A 24,293-nucleotide genomic window follows, 5' to 3' on the forward strand; every position below is an offset into this window, starting at 1 on the left:
CCCATAGCAGTCCCTTCATTTTTTCTTTTTCTTTTTTTTTTTTGTTTTTTGGTCGTTTTGGGGGAGGGGTAGTGTTCTTTCATAGCCTTGACATTTTGAAGAGTACCAGCCAGTTATTCTATAGAAAGTCCCTTAATTTGGATTTGTCTGCTGTTTACTAATGATTTCATTGAGGTTATACATTTTTGACAAGACTATGACAATGTTGATGTGCCTTTCTTTATACATCAGCTCAGGGTACACAATATGAACATGTTTTATTACTGCTAATAAAATTATTCCCTTGAGAAAAAAACAAAACAAAACAAAATTATTCCCTTGGTTAAAGTGATGTTTTCTACTGTAAAGTTATTATTTTTCTGAGATTTTGTAAATCTATTGTTTATCTTCTAAGTTTCTCCCCAAAGTTTTGTCCTTTAGTGGCTCTTGCTTGCAACAGCTATTACAGTGCCAATGGCATTTTCTGTTTTCCTGATTCTTGAAAAATTTGCTCTTGGAAATTATTATTTATTCATTTCAGTATGGTTGTGTAACTGTTTTATTCTGTGTGTTACAGTCCAGTATTTTTGTTGTTTAATCTGTTGCTCACATTGTTCCAGTTTTGGCCATTGGAGCTCTTTCTCATTGTTCCCTTGATTCTTTTTTTTTTTTTTTTTTTTTTTTTAAACATCTTTATTGGGGTATAATTGCTTCACAATGGTGTGTTAGTTTCTGCTTTATAACAAAGTGAATCAGCTATACATATACATATGTTCCCATATGTCTTCCCTCTTGCGTCTCCCTCCCTCCCACTCTCCCCATCCCACCCTTCCAGGCTGTCACAAAGCACCGAGCTAATATCCCTGTGCCTTGCGGCTGCTTCCCCCCAGCTATCTACCTTACTACGTTTGTTAGTGTGTGTATGTCCATGACTCTCTCTCGCCCTGTCAAAACTCACCCCTCCCCCTCCCCATACCCTCAAGTCCGTTCTCCAGTAGGTCTGCGTCTTTATTCCTATCTTACCCCTAGGTTCTTCATGACATTTTTTTCCCTTAAATTCCATATATATGTGTTAGCATACGGTATTTGTCTTTTTCTTTCTGACTTACTTCACTCTGTATGACAGACTCTAGGTCTATCCATCTCATTACAAATAGCTCAATTTCATTTCTTTTTAAGGCTGAGTAATATTCCATTGTGTATATGTGCCACATCTTCTTTATCCATTCATCCGATGATGGGCGCTTAGGTTGTTTCCATGTCCTGGCTATTGTAAATAGAGCTGCAATGAACATTTTGGTACATGACTCTTTTTGAATTTTGGTTTTCTCAGGGTATATGCCAAGTAGTGGGATTGCTGGGTCATATGGTAATTCTATTTGTAGTTTTTTAAGGAACCTCCATACTGTTCTCCACAGTGGCTGAACCAATTCACATTCCCACCAGCAGTGCAAGAGTGTCCCCTTTTCTCCACACCCTCTCCAGCATTTATTGTTTCTAGATTTTTTGATGATGGCCATTCTGACTGGTGTGAGATGATATCTCATTGTAGTTTTGATTTGCATTTCTCTAATGATTAATGATGTTGAGCATTCTTTCATGTGTTTGTTGGCATTCTGTATATCTTCTTTGGAGAAATGTCTATTTAGGTCTTCTGCCCATTTTTGGATGGGGTTGTTTGTTTTTTTGTTATTGAGCTGCATGAGCTGCTTGTAAATTTTGGAGATTAATCCTTTGTCAGTTGCTTCATTTGCAAATGTTTTCTCCCATTCTGAGGGTTGTCTTTTGGTCTTGGTTATGGTTTCCTTTGCTGTGCAAAAGCTTTGAAGTTTCATTAGGTCCCATTTGTTTATTTTTGTTTTTATTTCCATTACTCTAGGAGGTGGGTCAGAAAGGATCTTGCTGTGATTTATGTCATAGAGTGTTCTTCCTATGTTTTCTTCTAAGAGTTTGATAGTTTCTGGCCTTACATTTAGGTCTTTAATCCATTTTGAGCTTATTTTTGTGTATGGTGTTAGGGAGTGATCTAATCTCATACTTTTACATGTACCTGTCCAGTTTTCCCAGCACCATTTATTGAAGAGGCTGTCCTTTCTCCACTGTACATTCCTGCCTCCTTTATCAAAGATAAGTGTCCATATGTGCGTGGGTTTATCTCTGGGCTTTCTATCCTGTTCCACTGATCTATCTTTCTGTTTTTGTGCCAGTACCATACTGTCTTGATTACTGTTGCTTTGTAATATAGTCTGAAGTCAGGGGAGCCTTATTCCTCCAGCTCCTTTTTTCGTTCTCAAGATTGCTTTGGGCTATTCGGGGTCTTTGTGTTTCCATACAAATTGTGAAAATTTTTTGTTCTAGTTCTGTGAAAATGCCAGTGGTAGTTTGATAGGGATTGCATTGAATCTGTAGATTGCTTTGGGTAGTAGAGTCATTTTCACAATGTTGATTCTTCCCATCCAAGAACATGGTATATCTCTCCATCTATTTGTATCATCTTTAATTTCTTTCATCAGTGTCTTATAATTTTCTGCATACAGGTCTTTCGTATCCTTAGGTAGGTTTTATTCCTAGATATTTTATTCTTTTTGTTGCAATGGTAAATGGGAGTGTTTTCTTGATTTCACTTTCAGATTTTCATCATTAGTATATAGGAATGCCAGAGATTTCTGTGCATTAATTTTGCATCCTGCTACTTTACCAATTCATTGATTAGCTCTAGTAGTTTTCTGGTCGCATCTTTAGGATTCTCTATGTATAGTATCATGTCATCTGCAAACAGTGACAGCTTTACTTCTTCTTTTCCGATTGGATTCCTTTTATTTCCTTTTCTTCTCTGATTGCTGTGGCTAAAACTTCCAAAACTATGTTGAATAAGAGTGGTGAGAGTGGGCAACCTTGTCTTGTTCCTGATCTTAGTGGAAATGCTTTCAGTTTTTCACCATTGAGGATGATGTTTGCTGTGGGCTTGTCATATATGGCTTTTATTATGTTTAGGAAAGTTCCCTCTATGCCCACTTTCTGGAGGGTTTTATCATAAATGGGTGTTGAATTTGTCGAAAGCTTTCTCTGCATCTATTGAGATGATCATATGGTTTTTCTCCTTCAATTTGTTAATATGGTTTATCACATTGATAGATTTGCGTATATTGAAGAATCCTTGCATTCCTGGAATAAACCCACTTGATCATGGTGTATGATCCTTTTAATGTGCTGTTGGATTCTGTTTGCTAGTATTTTGTTGAGGATTTTTGCATCTATGTTCATCAGTGATATTGGCCTGTAGTTTTCTTTCTTTGTGACATCCTTGTCTGGTTTTGGTATCAAGGTGATGGTGGCTTCGTAGAAGGAATTTGGGAGTGTTCCTCCCTCTGCTATATTTTGGAAGAGTTTGAGAAGGATAGGTGTTAGCTCTTCTCTAAACGTTTGATAGAATTCACCTGTGAAGCCCATCTGGTCCTGGGCTTTTGTTTGTTGGAAGGTTTTTAATCACAGTTTCAATTTCAGTGCTTGTGATTGGTCTGTTCATATTTTCTATTTCTTCCTGATTCAGTCTTGGCAGGTTGTGCATTTCTAAGAATTTGTCCATTTCTTCCAGATTGTCCATTTTATTGGCATAGAGTTGCTTGTAGTAATCTCTCATGATTTTTTTTTTTCTGCAGTGTCAGTTGTTACTTCTCCTTTTTCATTTCTAATTCTATTGATTTGAGTCTTCTCCCTTTTTTGTTCCCTTGATTCTTATTCAACATGCTTCCTTTGTTTCCTTTTTGGCGCATATTTGGGGTTAATTTTTGTAAAAGGTATCAGGTCTCCTGCATAGGCTCTATTTTTTGTAATAAAGATATCCATTTTTTCCAGAAGCATTTGTTGAAAAGACTTTCTTTATTGAATTGCTTTTGTGCTTTCTTTCAAAGATCAATTTTCTATATTTTTGGAATGACTTTTGTGTTCCATTGTTTTATGTGTGTATTCTTTCACCAGTACCACACTGTCTTGGTTAATGTAGCTTTACAGTAAGTATTGAAATTTAGGTGTGTCAGTCTTCCAGCTTTGTTTTTCTTCTTTAGTATTGTGTCTGTAATTCCAGAGTTCTGCTCTCCATATAAACTTTAGTGTCAGTTTGTCAATATTTACAAAATAGCTTTCTGGGATTTTGATTGAGATTACTTTGAATCTATAAATTAATTTAGAAAAAAATGACTTAACAAATTGTATCTTCCAGTCTACGGGCATGGAACATCTCTCCATTTATTTAGATCTTCTTTGATTTCTGTTTGTTTGGTATCACTTACTTTTAGAAATTACATTCCTTAATATATCAAACTTTAATTTTAAGTGGCATCTCATACAGTTTCCTAAAATACATGAAGCAACATTGAAATAAACACACCCATCTTGTGACTGTTGGATGCCTTAAAGTCTTCAAATATCATCTAAATTTTCTAACTGCGTTAGCCTGCTTACTGTAGAAAGCAGAGCCCAAAGCAGAGATTTAAGTGCTAACACTTTAGTTGGGAAATAAAACCCAGGGCAAACCCAGGACAGCAAAGCTAGGGGAAAGAACAAAAAAAACCAAACAAACAAACAAAGGAAAGAAATATACAGATGAATTTGATCTACCTCCAGGCTAGGTGTTGTTTCAAAGCAAGCCTCAAAGAATTACAGCAAGTCTTGAGTCAGGACTTCTGCTCAAAGGGTCCCACCTTTGAGTGGATCAGAAAAGAGGGAAGAATGAGTTTATCTGCGTAAGGTTTTCCCATTGCTTGTTTCCCCTTGGCCGGGTTCCCTCTGTGGGAAGCAAGCTCCTCTCCACTTCAGGCTTCTGTGACCGTCTCTCAGCAGCTGCCCAGCAATGTGAATTCCGCTCCCCAAGTTAAAGTGTTTTCTCAGCACTCTGAACTGGAGGGGCTGCCCTGCCGTAGTTAGACACTGACCAACAGAGGCAGATGGTTGAGAGAACCTGAGCCAGCACACAAGGGCTGTATCTGGTACGTCACCTCAGAGCCAGATGTACTCAAAGCATACCTCAGAGATTAAAGGTAATTTTGTCCAAGTCCTAGAAAATAGCATTTCTCATTCACCAGTGTCTTCATCCACCAACCAGAAGTGTCCTGTTTGTTCTTCCTGATTCCCGTTGCCCATTCCCGAGAACCCACAGGTTCTCTCTGTCCTCTTGTCCCTCCAGTGTGCATCTGTGACCATTGACAGTGCTGCCTTGTATGTATTATTTTCCTTTTCAAATAAAGTATTTTTTAACATTTTTCTCCTAGATGTAAACCTTTTTTAAATGGGTTCTAGTTAAAAAATAGGTAGGATTTGATTCCTTTTAAAAGGTGAATAGTTAAAAATATAATTGGTATTTATCACAGCATGTCTGTTTCAAAAGTAGGTAAATTATTTTAGAAGAAATGTAAAAGGATTTTCCCCCCAGACGCCTAAGTTATTTTGGTACTACTTCCTGTTCATTATATAAGTAAAACTGTTTCATGGGGTGGGGAGAAGTAAAGTTATGAGCTTGAAAAAGAAGGTAAGTGTCAATGAAGTGAGACTGCAGGTAGAAAGGAACCATGGATAATGTTGAAGTAATACGTGGTGTTAACTGATGGGGCTACTTTTTTTTTTAATGTTCTGGTACGTTCATTTGTTAAACCTGGAAACATATGAATCATTTTGTGTGGAGTAAAAGTCCACACAAAAGAACAAAGAGGGCTTCCCTGGTGGCGCAGTGGTTGAGAGTCCGCCTGCCGATGCAGGGGACACGGGTTCGTGCCCCGGTCCGGGAAGATCCCACATGCCACGGAGCGGCTGGGCCCGTGAGCCATGGCCGCTGAGCCTGCGCGTCCGGAGCCTGTGCTCCGCAACCGGAGAGGCCACAATGGTGAGAGGGCCGCGTACCTCAAAAAAAAAAAAAAAAAAAAAAAAGAACAAAGAACTCTGAGAAATATAAATGACTTCAAATGGTTCCTACGTGCTTAGCAACATAGTTTTCTAGCTAGATATTGTAATTCACAAAGGATCATTACTATGGACTTGTACCAATGTAATTTTGCAGAAAGGTTTTTTTTGTAAGGTTTAACTCAGATCAATCAAAATGCATTTCTGTTGTCTCTTTCCAAAATCCCTATTTTTGTTCATGCTCCTACTTTGCTTAAAAATTATGTAGAGCCTACAGAATATACTTTGCTATTTATACAAGCCATATAAGTAAGTAGTTAATAATTCTGTTTTAAAAATGAATATCATTTTTACTTTTTGAAAGGATTTATCAATTGAAGAACTTCACTTGTGTCTCACAAAATACCCTGTGAACTTAGTTGGGAAATAGTATAATTTGATTTTCTAAATGAAGAAACTCATCTTTAAGGACATTGAGAGAACAGCTATGGTTAATGGTAGTAATGAAACTGATACTGGTCTTAAGATACCTATTCCAAAACTTTGTGTAATATTCCATTTTTTGGTTACATATAACAGTAACATGGCTTAAAACTATTGCCTTTATTTTTATTCCATTATTTTTAAAGTTAAACTAACTACTATATTTTGTTTTATAATATTTTTATTGTGGTAAAATACATAAAACAAAATATGTCATTTTAATCATTTTAAGGGTAAAATTCTATGGTACTAATTAAATTCAGAATTTTGTACGACTATTACCGCTATCTATTTCCAAAATTTTTCATCACCCCAAATAGAAACTGTACCCATTAAGTTATAACTCCTCATTTTGCCCTTCCCAAAGTCCCCAGTAACCTTTAATTTACTTTCTAAATATATGAATTAGCCTAGATATTTCATATGAATGGAATCATACAATGTCTATCCTTTTGTATTGGCGTATTTTATTTAATATAATGTTTCGAGGAGTATCACTATTATAGCAAGAATTGGAATTTCATTCCTTTTATGACTTAATAATATTCCATTGTATGTATATACCACATTTTGTTTGTCCATTCATCTGATGATGAATATTTAGGTTGTTTCCACCTTTTGGCTATTGTGGATAATGCTGAAGTAAATGTGGGTGTGCAAATCTCTGCTTGAGTCCTTATTTTTAGTTCCTTTGGCTATATCCATAGGAGGGCTAGAAGTGGAATTTCTGGGTCCTGTGGTGATTCTGTGTTTAACTTTGAAGAACAGCCAAACTGTTTTCCACAGTGGCTGCAGCATTTTATATTCTCATCAGCCATGAATGCTGGTTCCAGTTTCTTCATATTCTTGCCGAAGCTGGCTGTTTTCTCTATGTTTAAATTATAGTGATCCTTTTAGATGTGGTGTGGTATCTCATTACGGTTTTGAGTTGCGTTTCCTTAATGACTAATGATGTGGAGCATCTTTTCATGTGCTTATTGGCCTTTTGTATACCGTCTTTTGAAAAACGCCTGTTCACATCCTATGCCCATTTAACAAATCTGCTTGCTTGTTGATGTTCCTGAAGTAGTTATTTATACACTCTGGATATTAAGCCATTATCAGATAGATGATTTGCAGATATTTTCCTTATTCTGTGGGTTGCCTTTCCACACTTACGGTAGTGTCCTTTCATGTATAAAAGTTTTACATTTTAATGGCATCCAGTTTACCCATTTTTAAAATTTTTGTTGCTTGTGCTTTTGCATCATATCAGAGAATCTGTTGCCAAACCTGAGGTCCTGAAGATTTATCCCTGTATTTTTGTCTAAGAGTTTTATGGTTTTAGCTCTTATATTTTTGTTGACCCGTTTTGAGTTAATTAATGTATATGGTGTGAAGTAGAAGTCCATCTTCATTCTTTTGCACGTGGAAATCCAGTTGTCCCAGCATTATTTATTGAAGAGACTAATCTCTCCTCATTGAATGGCCTCAGCCCCCTTGTCAAGAATCAGATGGCCATTGACATACGGAGTTTGGGGTGGACTCTCAATTCTTCCCTTGTTCTACATGTCTGTCTTATGTCAGTACCACACTGTTTTGATTATTGTAAGTTTGTATGTATGAGGTTTTGAAATCAGCGGAGTGAGTCTTCTAAGTTAATTCTTCTTTTTCAAGATTGTTTTGACTGTTTTGGTCCTTGCAATTCCATATGCATTGAGGGATCAGGTTTTCCATTTTTGAAAAGAGGGCTGTGCAATTTTTTTTTTTTTTTTTTGTGGTACGTGGGCCTCTCACTGTTGTGGCCTCTCCCGTTGCTGAGCACAGGCTCCGGACGCGCAGGCTCAGCGGCCATGGCTCACGGCCAGCCGCTCCACGGCCCTGTGGATCTTCCTGGACTAGGGCATGAACCCGTGTCCCCTGCATCGGCAGGCGGACTCTCAACCACTGTGCCACCAGGAAGCCCGGCTGTTGCAATTTTGATAGGGTTGTGTTCAATCTCTAGATTGCTTTGCATAGTATTGATATCCAACAACATTAAGTCTTCCAAATCCATGAACACAGATCTTTCCATTTATTTAAGTCTTTATTAATTACCTACGGCAATGTGTTATAGTTTCCTTGAGGATTACATTTAATCTCCTAAACTTATAACCTACCTAGTTATAATTTGTTATGAATTAACTCCAAGAGTGTATAAAAATTCTGCTTCAGTACATCTCTTTCTCTCCCACTAATGTTGCTGTTGCAAATAACACCTTTTACATTGTAAAGATGTTTTACAATGATTTATAACATTTTATAATGTTTTATAATATTTTATAATGCTCAAAATGATTTATAAGGTTTTATAATGATTTTATATATTTGTCTTTAACTTTGCAAGAATAAAAATTGGAGTTACAAACCAAAATATACTAATACCAGCTTTACTTTTTGTTTGTTTGTTTGTTGTTTGTTTTTGCGGTACACGGGCCTCTCACTGTTGTGGCCTCTCCCATTGCGGAGCACAGGCTCCGGACTCGCAGGCTCAGCAGCCGTGGCTCACGGGCCTAGCCGCTCCGCGGCATGTGGATCTTCCCAGACCGGGACACGAACCAGTGTCGCCTGCATCGGCAGCGGACTCCCAACCTAGCGCCACCAGGGAAGCCCCCAGCTTTACTTTAACAAAGATCTTTATTTCTTCACATGGCTTTAGGTAATAGCTAATGTCCTTTCAATTAAACCTGAAGAACTCACTGTATTATTTTTGTAGGTTTGGTTTAGTGTAATGACTCTTAAGCTTTGTTTGTTTGAGAATGTCTTAATTTCTCCCTTAAATTTGAAAGATAGCTTTGCCCGGATACAGAATTCTTGACTGACACCTTTTTTCCTTTCAACACTCTAAATATGCCATCCTACTGCTTTCTGGCCTCAAGGTTTCTGATGAGAAGATGGCTGTTAATTATATTGAGGATCCCTTGTCCATGATAAGTCGTTTTTTATCTTGTTGATTCAAGATGACATTTGGCTCCGGACGGTTTGATTGTCGTGTGTCCCAGAGTAATCTTTGAGTTTATCCTACTTTGTGTTTGTTGAGTTTCTTGGATGTATAGATTCATGTTTATCAAATTTGGGAAGTGTTTGGATGTTATTTTGTCAAATATTTTTTCTGGGTTGTTCGCTGTCTCTTCCCCACTTGGATCTCTGTGACACCTATGTTGGTCCACTTGATGGTGCCCCACAGTTTCTATAGGATTTGTTCCCTTTCCTTCATTCTTCTTCTTTCTACCACTCACATTGGATGATTCCCATTGTTCTGTTTTCAAGTTCATTGTCTTTGCCTTTTGCCTAATCAGGTCTTCTGCTGATTCACTCTAGTGAATTTTTCATTTCAGTGGTTGTCCTTTTCAGCTTGGTTCCTTCTTATACTTTATCAGTACCGATAGTCCTATTTTGTTCACTCATTGTTTTCCTGATTTACTTTAGTTCTTTTCCATGTTTTCCTTTAGCTCTTTGAACATATTTAGGACAGTTGTTTTAGTTCTTTGTCTAGTAAAGCCAATATCTAGACTCCCTCAGGGATGGTATCTGTCAGTTTATTTTGTTTCTTTGTATCAGTCATACTTTCCTATTTCTTTGTATGCCTTGTGATATTTTTGTTTTTGAAAACTGGACATTTGAATATTATGATGTGACAGCTCTCGAAGTCAGATCCATTCCCTAAAAATTTTCTGGTTTTGTTGTTGTTGTTTGTTTTTTAAGGACTTAGTATTCTGTTTGCGACTTGACATTTTCCCAACTATTTTTGCAGAGATTGCATTCCTTTTCATGTGTGAACATTGAGGCTCTGCTCCTTAGCTTGGGGTCAACTCGTGTTTTGACAGAGATTTTCATGAATGTCCGGAGAGTGAAAAAAGGAAAAAAAAGCAAACCTCTCCTAGCCTTTGCAGACTGGCTCTGTGCTGGGGCCCTCCATCACCTTTAACCAGACTTGCACTGAGGACTTCTTAGAACTTTCAGGAGCATGCATCTTGCCTTGTGTGTCCATACAGCTTTCAGTTTATGCTGCTTCTAAATGCCCTAGTTTCCCAAAGAAACTCTCTCTCTCAGGCTCTTTCTTCCAGACCTTAGATAGTCTATTGTGTTTCTCAAACGTAATCTTTTAGCCCAGGTGTCTGCAGGTTGTTCACCCAGTTTACAATATTTTCAATCAATGCCCTTTGATTTCCCAGACTGGGTGGGTTCTGATTTAGGCAAAACAGAGAAGTACACCTCGCATTAGGCCTTCTAGTAGCCCCCAGACAGATCAGGACAGATTAAGGAATAATTTGTAAATAAGATCTGCCCTGCTCCCTTTGGAGTCTGGGATAGGGTCCCACACTGGGAATTCAATCTGCAGCAGTCTTCAAGACTTCAGCTAAACCATGAGGGGGTGGGGCTAGAAAGAGGAAAAATGTCATGAAGCTTTGCTACTTTTTCTTGATTCAGGGTTTGCTTGGTTGCTGTAAACCTCTGACTGCTTTTCAGAGTTCTGATAAACTGTGTACTGACAGTTTCTGCTTGTTTTTAAATGTATTTGTGGGGGACAGGAGCTTGGAGCTGCCTATCCTATCATTTTGCTGATGCAACTCTTCTGTTATGATTCTTTTTTTTTTTTTTGAGATACGCGGGCCTCTCACTGTTGTGGCCTCTCCTGTTGCAGAAGCACAGGCTCTGGATGCGCAGGCTCAGCGGCCATGGCTCACGGGCCCAGCCGCTCCGCGGCATGTGGGATCTTCCCGGACCGGGGCATGAACCCGTGTCCCCTGCATCGGCAGGTGGACCCTCAACCACTGCGCCACCAGGGAACCCCCTATAATTCATTTTTAAATTATGTCAACTTTAATGACAGCTGAAGTTTTTATGTTGTAAAGCTGTATATAGCTAGAACATAGGATTATTAACAGAAATATGATTTTTCTCCTAAACTGAAATAAAAATTAAACATATTGGAAATTCATCCAGTGGTTCAAAAAGGTATTATAATTACTTCCATTGTTGGCTTTTTAGCCATTTTACTAGTTTCTTTCTAGATAGCTTAAGTGATATTTTTGATGTCTCATTTCTAGTAAGGATTATATGTTAATGCTATAATTTTTATTTTATAATTTTAAACATAACTGTATTATAGTTTATATACTATTCTATAATTAAAATTATAATTTTATTATGAATATTTTATTACTGTTTAAAATTAGTATTTTTCAAAGTGTTTTAGTTGTATCATTTTTAGTGGTCTTCATTGATCAAAAACCATTAAGAAATTTAAAAATATTAGGCATAAGGGAAATATCTTTAAAACACTAGCATATTAAGGATATGATAAATACACCATTGAGAAAGACTGCCCTCTCATACCTACCTTTCAATCTCAGATTATTTATTTTACTTTTCTTAAAACAAGGTCAGGGCCATTTTCTATAAAACTCTCTAAAATATGAACAAAGTACAAGGAAAAACTTCATGGTTAAAAATTAAGGATAAAAAGTAAGTACACTTCTTTTTCTTCTCAAAAATTAACCAGAAGCAGTGAAAAGAGTGAGAAACCGCCCCAGCCAGGACAGGCTGAGTTTGTGTTTCCCAGATACATTACAGGAAGGGGTGCTAAGACAGCAAAGCCAAATAAGCATATAAGAAGCAGGTAACCATGGTCTCTGGCTACAGCCCAGAGAAATCCAGCAAAGGATGTTTCTCCAAAGCAGGTGATGGACCCTAAGGGGCAGCCTCCCTTCAAAACAATGGAGTGGAGCAAATGGGCTGTCGTGGCGAACCTTTCTTAGACTTTGTGGCCGGTTATTCTACAACACCTGGGACATCATGTTTTCAAGGAAGGCAGGGGGAGAGAGCTCCTGCATCGTGAGCTAGCCAGGAGGGCTATATTTCAGCCATGGGGACAAGTAAAGGTTAAAATATCCCACATCTACTGAAGTGCAAGGTGAAACAAAATTCCTCTAGCCAGGCACACAGCCCTGCCCTGTTCCCTCACCCATATCTTCTTTTATAAATAGCTCATTCAAGAAATGCTAGGAAAGAAATGAAAAAAGAGCTAACCTTCAATCACTACATAGAAAGAACCAAACCAAAGGGGAAAGAAATCAGAAAAACTCTTGGCAACGGAGAGCACTTAGTTGGCAGTTCTTGCCAGAAAGCAGATGACAGCCAGTCCCAAATATATTGCTATGAATTAAGGGAATAAAAGTTTAATGAAGCAATCACTTTTGTAAAATAAGAGAAAGATCCCCAGTGCAAAAGCTTAGGGAAGACAAGGTACAAAAGTAAAACTGAAACATGAACAAGCAGACCTCAGCAAGAGGGGGAAAAAAATTGAAGTATCGTTGAGATGGAAGTCACATCAAAAGCTAAGGAAACAGGGCTTCCCTGGTGGCGCAGTGGTTGAGAGTCCACCTGCCGACGCAGGGGACACGGGTTCATGCCCCGGTCCGGGAAGATCCCACATGCCGCGGAGCGGCTGGGCCCGTGAGCCGTGGCCGCTGAGCCTGCGCGTCCGGAGCCTGTGCTTCTGCAACAGGAGAGGCCACAACAGTGAGAGGCCCACGTACCGCAAAAAAAAAAGCTAAGGAAACAAACAAAAGAACACTGCTGAGAACACAGCACATGGTAAAGAGGAAAGAACTCAGAAATATGAATATGACAAATTAAAAATAAACATAGAGTTAATAAATATTGTGAGTAAATTATATAAAGAGAAGACAGGCCAAGGATATTCATCAGATATATATTTGGGGTCCACTGAATAGAGAACTAAAGCCATAGCAAAAATACCTACAATTGTAAGTTAAAGGTTCTTGTAAGAAATATAAGCATCCTTCACAGCATATATTAAAAAGAGAATAATGCAAAGATATTCTAGTAAAGTTGTTGCATCTCAGAGTTAAATAGTTCTTTGGGCATCAAGTCAAAAAGAATAATCAGCTTATAAGGAGAAAAATCACTAGGCTTGCTTCACATTGCTTGGCAGTAACCGTCAATACTTGAAGGGTAATGATGCTTACAATAACGTCAATTTAAGTGTCCCTCAGTAATTTTACAGCTAAGCAAATTGTCATTCATTTATAAAGACTGATCCAAAAACATTGAAAGAATTCTGAAATATAGTTGCAAGAAGCTCTTCTTGTACAAAGTACATGGTGGAAAGCCTTGCTAACAAATAACGGGTAACAGTTTGGGGACCATTAAAAGTACTTAACTATAGGGGTAAGACTAATAGAAATGGGCATTCAGGTTACATGTAGGATACAAATGCTGCAAAAGCCGAGCACATAAAATAACAACGTGTATAACAAAACGCTTAACATAGGTTGAGAGGCGAAAAAGAAGAGTTGTGAGGTAGGGTAATATAAACGTATTTACCTTTAACAGGAAAGCATTAGGAAAAAACCGTCTATACAATTGACAGAGTGGAAAGAAGGGAGGGAGAAAAAGGCAGAGAAATATGAGAATATCCTCATTAATCACAAGAGCGACTCAATAGATACTATGTGAGAAAATAAAGAATTGTAAACATACCAAAGTAATGTTATAGAAATAACTACATAACGAATATAAACTTTCTATAATGAGAACAACAGAACAGAAAACAAAGCTAATATGAAAGCAAAACTAACAGAAACACAGATCATGCAGGAAATCCTTAAAAGAAAAAATAGGAACAAAATATAAGATTTCATAAAACTAACGCCAACTGTACGTGTCCAATCTGTAAAGATAAGCTGCCTAGGTTTATCTATTAGAAGTACAAATTCCCAGATTATATCTCTAAGTAAAATTTATCTATCCACTCTGATAAATGATTTATGAGTGTTGAAAATAAACAAGACAAATGCAAACCCAGCAAATACAAACAAAAGGAAAACAGAAATACAATCTTAATGCCATAAAAGGTTGAATTCAGGAGAAAAAGTGATCAAGAGATCAAGAAGGGGCACTTCATGAAATATTGTAAAGTCCATATTTAGGGTTAGTCCAAAAGAACATGATATTAATTGTCATAAAGCAAAAATAAGAGGAAATATAAGAATAAATATATGGAAGTCAGTAGTTTAAAATAGAGATTGACAAACAATTGTCCACAGCCCAGTGCATTCTGCCATCTGATTTTGTAAAGAATGTCTTACTGGAACACAACTGTGTCCTTTTGCTTATTTGTCAGTGGCCTCTTTCAAGCTGTAAGTAAAGAATTGAGTGCAACAGAGCCCAGGTGGCCCACAAAAGCTACAGTATTTACTATCTACCCTTTATAGAAACAGTTTGGCCACCTTGGTCTAGAAGACTTAGCCCATGATAGTCACTATAGGGAGGGAAAGAAAACCAGAAAACTAAATAATAGAATTAATATTGTAAATTATTACTATTATGTTATTTATATATTTATACATGAATCCTCTAAATTCAGAAAGTACACTTTCAGAGTGCCAATCAACTTTTCAGGAAAAAACAACAACAAACTATATATGAGGCTACAAAGTTTAAAAAAAGGCAAGTTCTCTGATTACAATTAAATAAGCTAAAAAATAATAACAGTTAGAAAACAAAATGCTGCTACTACTTGGGAATTCAAAATCTTTTCCTTATATAGCACTTGGGTCAAGTAGAAATTAAAATGGCATATGATTGGATATCTAAAGTATAACAATTAAAAAAAATACTCCATATATTAGAATGTGTGAACAGAGCTACAGAAAGATAAAGAGAAAATAGTTGGTCTTATATACTTAAAGTACTTAAAGAGAGAAAGTAAAATAAGAGTTCAGTGTCTGGGGTGAAGGAGTTAAAGGCTGAGTAAGGTTCAGAAATAATTCTCTAAAATATGGAGAGTTGCTGTTTAGAGACATGATTTGGGAATTGGGTAATCTGGGGCATCGTAGAACCAATGAGGAACAATTTGTGGTACGTGGCTTCTTTATCACTGTTGGAGAGGTGAACCATGGGGTGGGCCCCTATGGATATTTTGGACATCATGTATCACATTTGGAAATGCTATGTTGACTGTTCATTGTTGGGCATACTTAAGGTACAACCTTTCAACGGGCCAGAGTATGAGTGGAGTCTCCAGGTCGTGGTAAAGGCTTCTGAGTCATTTGCAGCAGTGAGCAGGGGGGCTGCTGGCGTCCAGAGCAGACAGCAGCCTCAGGTGGGGTGCAAAGGTGGCGTGGTGGTCCTCTCTCAGACAGATGCCCCTGCTGGCTCTGTAGCATCCTTGGTTTTTGACACTTTGCAAGCCCTCTCCTCCAGAATTTCATCAGTCATGTGAGTCACCCTGACCCTTCTGACTAATCCCCCTCAAAGATAAGACAGTAAGTCTATACCTGGTACAGATTTCATCCAAGAACGCTGAGGATGCCTGCTCTTGAGGGCTCCCATTCTTTGGTTTTTTGTTCAGATTTAGGAGAGCACAGAAACGGAAGTGCTTGACTTCTCCTGAAGTGCTATAGGACATGTCTTTGAGGAGGTGGTATTGGTGCTGAGTCTTGGAGCATGAAGAGGTGTTTATTAGGTAGGAAGGAATGAGAAGGGTGGAGGGGAAAACATGTGAAAGAATCTTTTGATACAGTTTTCTCAGTTACATCATAAGCATCTTGTACCTTGAGGGCCGATGACATAGCTAACATGGATTTACCTCCTGCGCAAAGTGCTGAGTATATAGATGCTTTCTCCCAAGAACTAGTGATGCTTAACAAAAATGAAAGCTGGTATTATAGGTGTGCTAAATTTACCTCTCTCTCTCTCTCTCTCTCTCTCTCTCTCTATATATATATATATATATATATATATATACACATCAAAATCAGTTAGATAGCTTTAAGAGCTACAGATTTTCAGGATTGACACTTGATCTATAAAATCAAAATCTCCAAGTCAACTTATCTAGCATTCTATATTTAAAAAGAGCTTCCCCTGGGATTCTGATATGTAGATATCTCTTGGATCTACAATTAATTATATCTATAATTAATTATATCTATAATTTTGGCTATATAATTTGAAATCAAATTTAGAGATAGATGGTAGATTTGTATTGGCTGCCTTTGGCAATATTAATTCAGTTATCACTAGTAACTTTGTTATTTCCAGATATTAAGAAAAATGTAATATTCAGTCATCTTATTTTTTGCTATTAATTTTGTAATTTGAGAAACCTTTTGAGTTTTAATGTTGTGAATAATTTAGCAATTTTATCTGAAATTTGTGGAGGCATGGTGAAACCTTTATACATATTCTAAAAATTACCATGTATATTTCCTATTATTTGTGATGAAGTGTATTGGCAAAGAGCATATTATTTTTATAGATGTTCCCATTGAACTATGCATTATTGTGTTACTATTCATGTTAACACTTGGGAGATATATTATTATATATATGTATATGCATACATATGCATATACATCCTAACATATAGTTCTAGATATAGGTATATCAAAAACTATATAACTATATCATCTATAATTATATCTATAAAGCATTACTCCAAACATCTTGAGACTTAGTTCCAGTTTTTATGATCGATGTCTAAGTTTCTCAAAAATTTGCTAGTCAATGAACTAGATTTCAGCTCCGGCCCATAGACTTAGGTATATATGATCATAAATCAACAGCTAAATGTAAAACATTAAAATAGCTAGCAGAGCTTTGCATTCAGATAATACCTATTTTTAAAAAAGGACTAAGGTATCTATAAGTACAAAATTTGAGTGGTTTATTATTCATGTTATAGTTGTCGTAGTAAAAGATGATTCTTGAACTAAAGAACACCATGAGACTGTTAAATGTTAATGAAGTATAATTCATTTTTGTAGCTCGTATTAAACATTTATGAACCACTTTATATCTGCACAGGTCCTTACTAACAAATGCAGGTTCATACGTACGTACCCAGCATCATTTCCGATTGAAGTAACTACAGGATGAAATTTTTGTCTGAACACGTGGCAAAGTTCATGACTAAATTCCTATTTTGAGTTTCATAAGTGCATTATCTAGTTTAGACTTCCTATACAGAACACTAAGAAATCGTCTGTGCCATTTCTGGCTCCTGTTTTAACACGATAGAAGAATAAATGAGTTGTAGTTCAGTCTCGCCTAAATTATTTCATGGTGTGAATCTTGAGAGTAGCTTTGAAGCAAATGTCTAAAGCTTTTTAGATTGGAGTTTGATAACATATGTTGTTTTCTGATGAGGAACTAAAATTCCCCTGGGCCATAAATGACATAAAGAAAAGTCATCCATTGGTTGAGAAGGCTCCCACAGAGACTTGCTAATATGAGAGTCAATATTCAGGTTCTTATTTTTGAATAATTTAAAAATTAATTTTTTCAGTTTATCTTTATTGTATTTTGAAGAAAGTAAGGTTTTACTTGCCAAATTTGTGGGGGGAAAAAAACCCACTGTCTAATTTCACCAGCTCACCCAATTTCATACAGAATATTAGAAAACATATTAACTATAGAATCCAAGATTCTTGAGATTGAAGTGTTTTTCTAAATAATTTCCTTTTTTCTTTTTGGGGATAAAATAGAAGAACTGAAATCAAGGTGAACAATACACGGGCAAGTCTTTCTCAGGCTCTTATAAAGTTGGGCATATTAGAGGTGCAGATGTCTGAAGTGGGTCAGTCACAAACCGAGATATCTCCTGGCAAAAGCTTGGGGCAGTGAAGAACTTTACCAACTTTAGACCTTGTGAAAAACAAACAATTAGGGTGAAGATGGAAGAAAAAAATACTCAGAGGAGGTAACAGTTTTGTTGGATAGTGGTAAGGATCTTATGCTTCCTGTACCCTCAAGGTTTTTCCTGCTTTTTAAAGTAATTAACCATATTTGAAAAATAAATGCATGTTTCCATTTTTAAATAATCTAGGAGGGAACTTCAGAAAGATGGACTCAAAGGCTTCTTATAGGCTTTTTTTCCCTAAATGAATTATGTCTCTTCTTTCCCACTTGGGGAACCACTGACCCTGGGATGCGCTCCCTCTTCTGTTTTCCTACTGTTATTTTGTTTCTATTCTCACCTCAAATAGCAAAAGGAAGCATCTATAAAGTTACTTTAGATACGCATGTGATGTGTAGGGGAATATTTTGAAGGCTGGAAACATTCTGTGCCTGTCTGCTGAAGCCAAATAATTGAGACTCTACTTAAGCCAAATTGATTCCTTTATGTATAAGAGAAAGGACAAAAAATGAAAGCAAAATGCTTCCTCCTTCAGTGAACACATGTGCTAAATTGATGGTTATACCTTGTGTGCACGAACAGCATATCAGAAAGCTGATCCTAATGGAGGGACACATCTCTGACATTCATTAGATTTGATGATTAATTGATTTCTTAAGGACTCTCATTTAAATATGCTTTGTCCATGTCCTAATGCTCTATCCTTTGCCCTGTTTTCCTTTTGCTTTGTGAAGTCTCTTGAGACCCGCTCATCATTCACAATAGTTAATCAGCACCTCCAGGGTTCGTCTGAGTTACGGCTAGAATCCACAGTTGCCCAAAAGATATATCCGTACGGATTTATCACATATCTAAGTCAAGCTTAAGTTCTCTCTCCTGAATCTGCTGCTCAGCGTTTCTTACCAGGCTCTCAATCTCATATTCTTCACATTCATCAAGATACCAGAAATGTCAATAATTCTTTCTCTCTCTTTTCCATAACTCACAGGTAACTCAGTTTTTCCAGTTCTATGACAATAATCAAAGGACCTAAAATAAAAATGCTTACAATGAAAGGGACACATTTTAGTGGGGGCGTGGATGGCGAAAGTGAGCTGGGAAATGGTCACTGGTGTGCTAACCAGGATTTATGGACGGAAGGGGAGAACAAGGATTCTGGTAAATGGGAAAACACAGGTGCCCCGATTGTTTCCCTGGGGAAGCGAGAGCTCAGTTTTGCCTTATTTGCACATCTCTGTATCTCCTGCCGCCTTTAAAGAATAATAATCTGAAAATATAAAATTTTAGGTGGAATATCTTAATATTGGAATAATGACACATAATTTAAAAAAATTACCTTCATGTGGATCAAAGAAAGTTTTACATTAGGCAGACTGGCAGTCACCTGGGGGTCATGCAGCTTGTTCTCTGGTCGCTTCTCTCCTTCTGTGGCTCTGACTCACGCTGTGATCATTCCTCCTACAGGTCTTCCTTCTGCCCTTCTTTCTCCATTCAAGTCCCTTCTTCATTTCCCTGCCAGTTATTTTAACCGGCTTTATCATGTGCACCCTCAGTCAAATACCTCTGTGGCTCCTGGCTGCCTCCCACTCTGCTTATCTGACAGTGGAAAGCTTTTGATAACCGAGCTTCACCTTTGCAGGCCAGGACCCCAACCCCCCCATTATGTGTTTATGCACAACTCCACGCAGTGTCACACCTGCCTGTCTCGGTTCACGGCTCTCGGCGTGAGATGCTCTTCTCTCTTTCACAACCGGATCTCCACTCATTTCCATGTGCTTCCTTGAGATCCTCTTTGATTGATGACCCACACCCAGGAAGACTTTAAAAATGAGGTTAGGGGCCCATCTACCTGTGTCAGCTATAAGAATGTGTACTAGGGGCCCATCTACCTGTGTCAGCTATAAGAATGTGTACTAGGGGCCCATCTACCTGTGTCAGCTATAAGAATGTGTACTAGGGGCCCATCTACCTGTGTCAGCTATAAGAATGTGTACTAGGGGCCCATCTACCTGTGTCAGCTATAAGAATGTGTACTAGGGGCCCATCTACCTGTGTCAGCTATAAGAATGTGTACTAGGGGCCCATCTACCTGTGTCAGCTATAAGAATGTGTACTAGGGGCCCATCTCCTTGTGTCAGCTATAAGAATGTGTACTAGGGGCCCATCTACCTGTGTCAGCTATAAGAATGTGTACTAGGGGCCCATCTCCCTGTGTCAGCTGTAAGAATGTGTACTAGGGGCCCATCTACCTGTGTCAGCTGTAAGAATGTGTACTAGGGGCCCATCTACCTGTGTCAGCTATAAGAATGTGTACTAGGGGCCCATCTACCTGTGTCAGCTATAAGAATGTGTACTAGGGGCCCATCTACCTGTGTCAGCTGTTAAGAATGTGTACTAGGGGCCCATCTCCTTGTGTCAGCTATAAGAATGTGTACTAGGGGCCCATCTCCTTGTGTCAGCTGTAAGAATGTGTACTAGGGGCCCATCTCCCTGTGTCAGCTGTAAGAATGTGTACTAGGGGCCCATCTCCCTGTGTCAGCTGTAAGAATGTGTACTAGGGGCCCATCTCCCTGTGTCAGCTGTAAGAATGTGTACTAGGGGCCCATCTCCCTGTGTCAGCTGTAAGAATGTGTACTAGGGGCCCATCTCCCTGTGTCAGCTGTAAGAATGTGTACTAGGGGCCCATCTCCCTGTGTCAGCTGTAAGAATGTGTACTAGGGGCCCATCTCCCTGTGTCAGCTGTAAGAATGTGTGCTGACAGATCATTCTGTGTCTGCGGTTACTAAGTCAATTACGTCCTGTGATTCTGTTACGGCTCGTAGCGTGCACAGTGCGATTCCGTGCACAGTGGCGGTTCCCTCTTACCACCACTCCATGAAGTAAGCAGAACCGCGACGATAAATCAGGATAACTAAGAAGGTTTCTCCCTGGTCCTCAGGATGAGAATGAGGGTTAGAACCCAGCTGGAGGGCTGCCGGAGGCACCACGAGAAGTGGAATGAAGAAGCAGAGTCTGCACTTCGGGAATATCGTCACAATGGGATTGAATGCATGAAAACTCAGTTTTTAGCATGAAATCCAGACAATAAGCGTGGCAGTGGTATGGGCCATGCTGTAATGATAAGTGCAGGGAATTAAAATGAGATAGAGATGTCCTGGGGATGAGGTAGGGTTGATTGATTGAATTCTTGGAGGAGGATAATTTGAAATATAGTCACCTCCTAATTATTCATCCCTGCATTTAACAAGCGTGTGTGGAAACCCTGCCCAGTCAAGGCTCTGGGCTAGGCACTGTGTGCACTAACGGAGTGAAACAGAAGCTCAGGTAAGCCTGGCTGGCATTTAATCAAAACATCAGTTAGAACCAAAAAGGAAATCTATGAATTTAAGGTGCATTGAATGCATTGCTCACTCTTGAGACCAGTGTCTTACTGTAAAGTACTGAGTTGGGACGACAGGCTTTTCAGGGTCACTTCTGCCCTGCTGCCGCCTTTCCCAGGTGCAGAGGGCTCGTCTGTGAAGGGCCCCGCCCCCCTCCCCATCAAGTCTGTGTTGCAGTAAGAGACGCAAGTGAACCCAAATTTTAAAAAAAAAGCTGGAGTGTGAGCACACCATGTCTTTAAATACGCATGTGATTAAAACACTTCTGTGGTCCCCAGTATTTTCTTGGCCTTTCTGACTTTACCTGTGGTGTTTGTACAGCTTCCATGGGTGTCTTCCTTCAGTCCTTCTCGCTTACCCGCACTTCAGGGCTCTGCCCAAATTTCCCCTCATCCATGGAGAACTTCCCAGGTAATTTAGCCCAGACCGATGTCTCCATCTCAGGCTTTCTCTAACCTTGCTGTGTTACAAATATTGCCATTAAAAAAAGGCTTCTTGGGGCTTCCTTGGTGACGCAGCGGTTGGGAGTCCGCCTGCCGATGCAGGGGACACGGGTTTGTGCCTCGGTCCGGGAAGATCCCACATGCCGCGGAGCGGCTGGGCCCGTGAGCCATGGCTGCCAAGCCTGCGCGTCCGGAGCCTGTGCTCTGCAACGGGAGAGGCCACAACAGTGAGAGGCCCGCATACCGCAAAAAAAAAAAAAAAAAGGATTCTCATGCTAAAAATGCCTTCGAAATAGCACATTGGCGATTCATGAATTACAGTAATAATATCAATAATTATGAAATTTTGTAAAATCATGTGATCATATAAAATAATTATGATTATTTCACATTTGATTTATTCCTCAATGGAAAGCTAGAAACTTTCCATAGTCCTTATATTCCCATAGTACCTTTGGGGCAGGGAGAATATTCCATAGGTGACACTCAAATACACCAAGTCTAGAAAATCCCATGGTGAGGTGATGAGGATTAGAAAGACTCACTATTCTGAACAAAATCCCAGAGGTATTACACCGCATACCTGGGATTCAGTCTGTATTTATCCAGCTGTCTCTTTCTTAATAAATATTTGTATTGAATCTTTTACTACCATATTTGCAGTGGCTATGTAATAACCATATTCATAATTATTATTAATTTTGAATGTCTTGTATATTCATCTGTTTCACTTATATTCAATAATCAATAGATTACTAAACTGCTATGAATCCTTCCAGAAAAAGAAGATAAAAATCTAATTCCAAAGTTTGCGTATCTGATATTCCTGAATCTCCTTCCCTCTCTGTCTCTCTCATTTTTTGAATGAAAAAAAAAAAAAGATTAATCCTTCCAGAAGAACCAGTTGAGAAAAATGTATTATTAAACATAATGATATCTTTGTGGAGCAGAGTTAAAAAGAACTCAAGGAAAGGAAATTAGACTTAAAATATAACAATAGTAATAACCATTCACAGAACCTCTAAGAAATTAGAGTCTTATAAATTATACTCACAGTGGCTGTATTCTCTTAATATAAAGAGTATGTAAATGTTTGTTTAATCATGCCACAGATTGCTATGTCTGTTACTAAGGATTTATTCAAGTCAAATATATCAATTTCAAAGGGTAGTTTTCATCACCACATCTAAGTTATTATCAGATTTACTTAATAGCAAAACTCCGTCACAACTGAACCAAAATCAAAATAATAACTAGAATGTTACATGTCTCCCACTTATACTTTCCTTTACTATTGAGTTGCCTTTCATGTTTTGTTTAACTGCTGTGGATTTTGCTATAGGTGTTATTTTATATTTATCAGACTTTAGACTCAATAGTGATTTCATTTCCTTCATTCTCTCCTATGATAAACATTTTTTAAAAATTGACCGTTAGTAGCCCTTTCCGTTCAAGTACATCAGAGTACAAGTGAGTCATTCTCTCCTATTATAGTCTCTAAGTTTTAATCCTTTTGTATTCTTAATGACAAGGAATTGGGGTCACATGATAAGTAGTAAGTATCATTATGGTAAAATAATATAAAATGTAAAAGAACAACTTTACTTCCAAATGTGAACATCAATGCAGATAATAAGTAAAATTCATGTACTTCAATTTGAGTGGGTAATATAAAAGGTTGAGGGTAGTTAAGTTTGCATTAATAGATTTTTAGATATATGGAACCCATTTATAGTTTTTTGGTTTTTTTTTTTAATTTCATTTGATGCTTCTAACTGCCTCATAAAGTAATGGAGAAAATTTTATCATATCGTTTTTGTTTTAAGTAGGAAACTGAGACATCTAGGGTAAAAATGCTGTCCATGGAATTTCATGCAATTAACTTCTGAAGTGAGCTTAAAATGAGGTGCTGGGCTCTTAGTTGTAGGCCATTTGGTGGGTCATTTACTTCCCTCTCTTCCCTTCTAATAAGATTTTTTTTAGCTCATAAGAAACTCACGTGGAAGGGTTTATCCTCTCTGGGTGGCCCTAAGTTTCAACATCTGTGAAAAAGGGATAATGTCAACATCCAAATTAGAGGCTATTGTGAGGATTTATTATGTAACACGATTAAAACATTTAGATGAACACTTCTCACACAATGAGCATTCCACGAATGTCAGGTATTTGTAAGAGTAGCAGTAACTTACTGTAACAAATTGAAGAAGTTCTGCAAGTAGAAATAAAATTACTGAGGCAGTTATTTTTGTTATATAATAATCGGTGCACGTTTCCTCCTAATTCACTTTTCAAGAAAGGACGTCAATTTGGGATAAGTTCGTTTTTCAAGTAAAACAACAAAAACAGCAAAACCTCTTGCACTTGTTGGTGGGAATTGCCTTAGGCATTTTGAGGCAGACATGAAGACATGACGTTATGAAACTGACC

This window comes from Phocoena sinus, chromosome 21 (genome assembly GCF_008692025.1).
Source record: "Phocoena sinus isolate mPhoSin1 chromosome 21, mPhoSin1.pri, whole genome shotgun sequence".
NCBI classification, from domain to species: Eukaryota; Metazoa; Chordata; class Mammalia; order Artiodactyla; family Phocoenidae; genus Phocoena; species Phocoena sinus.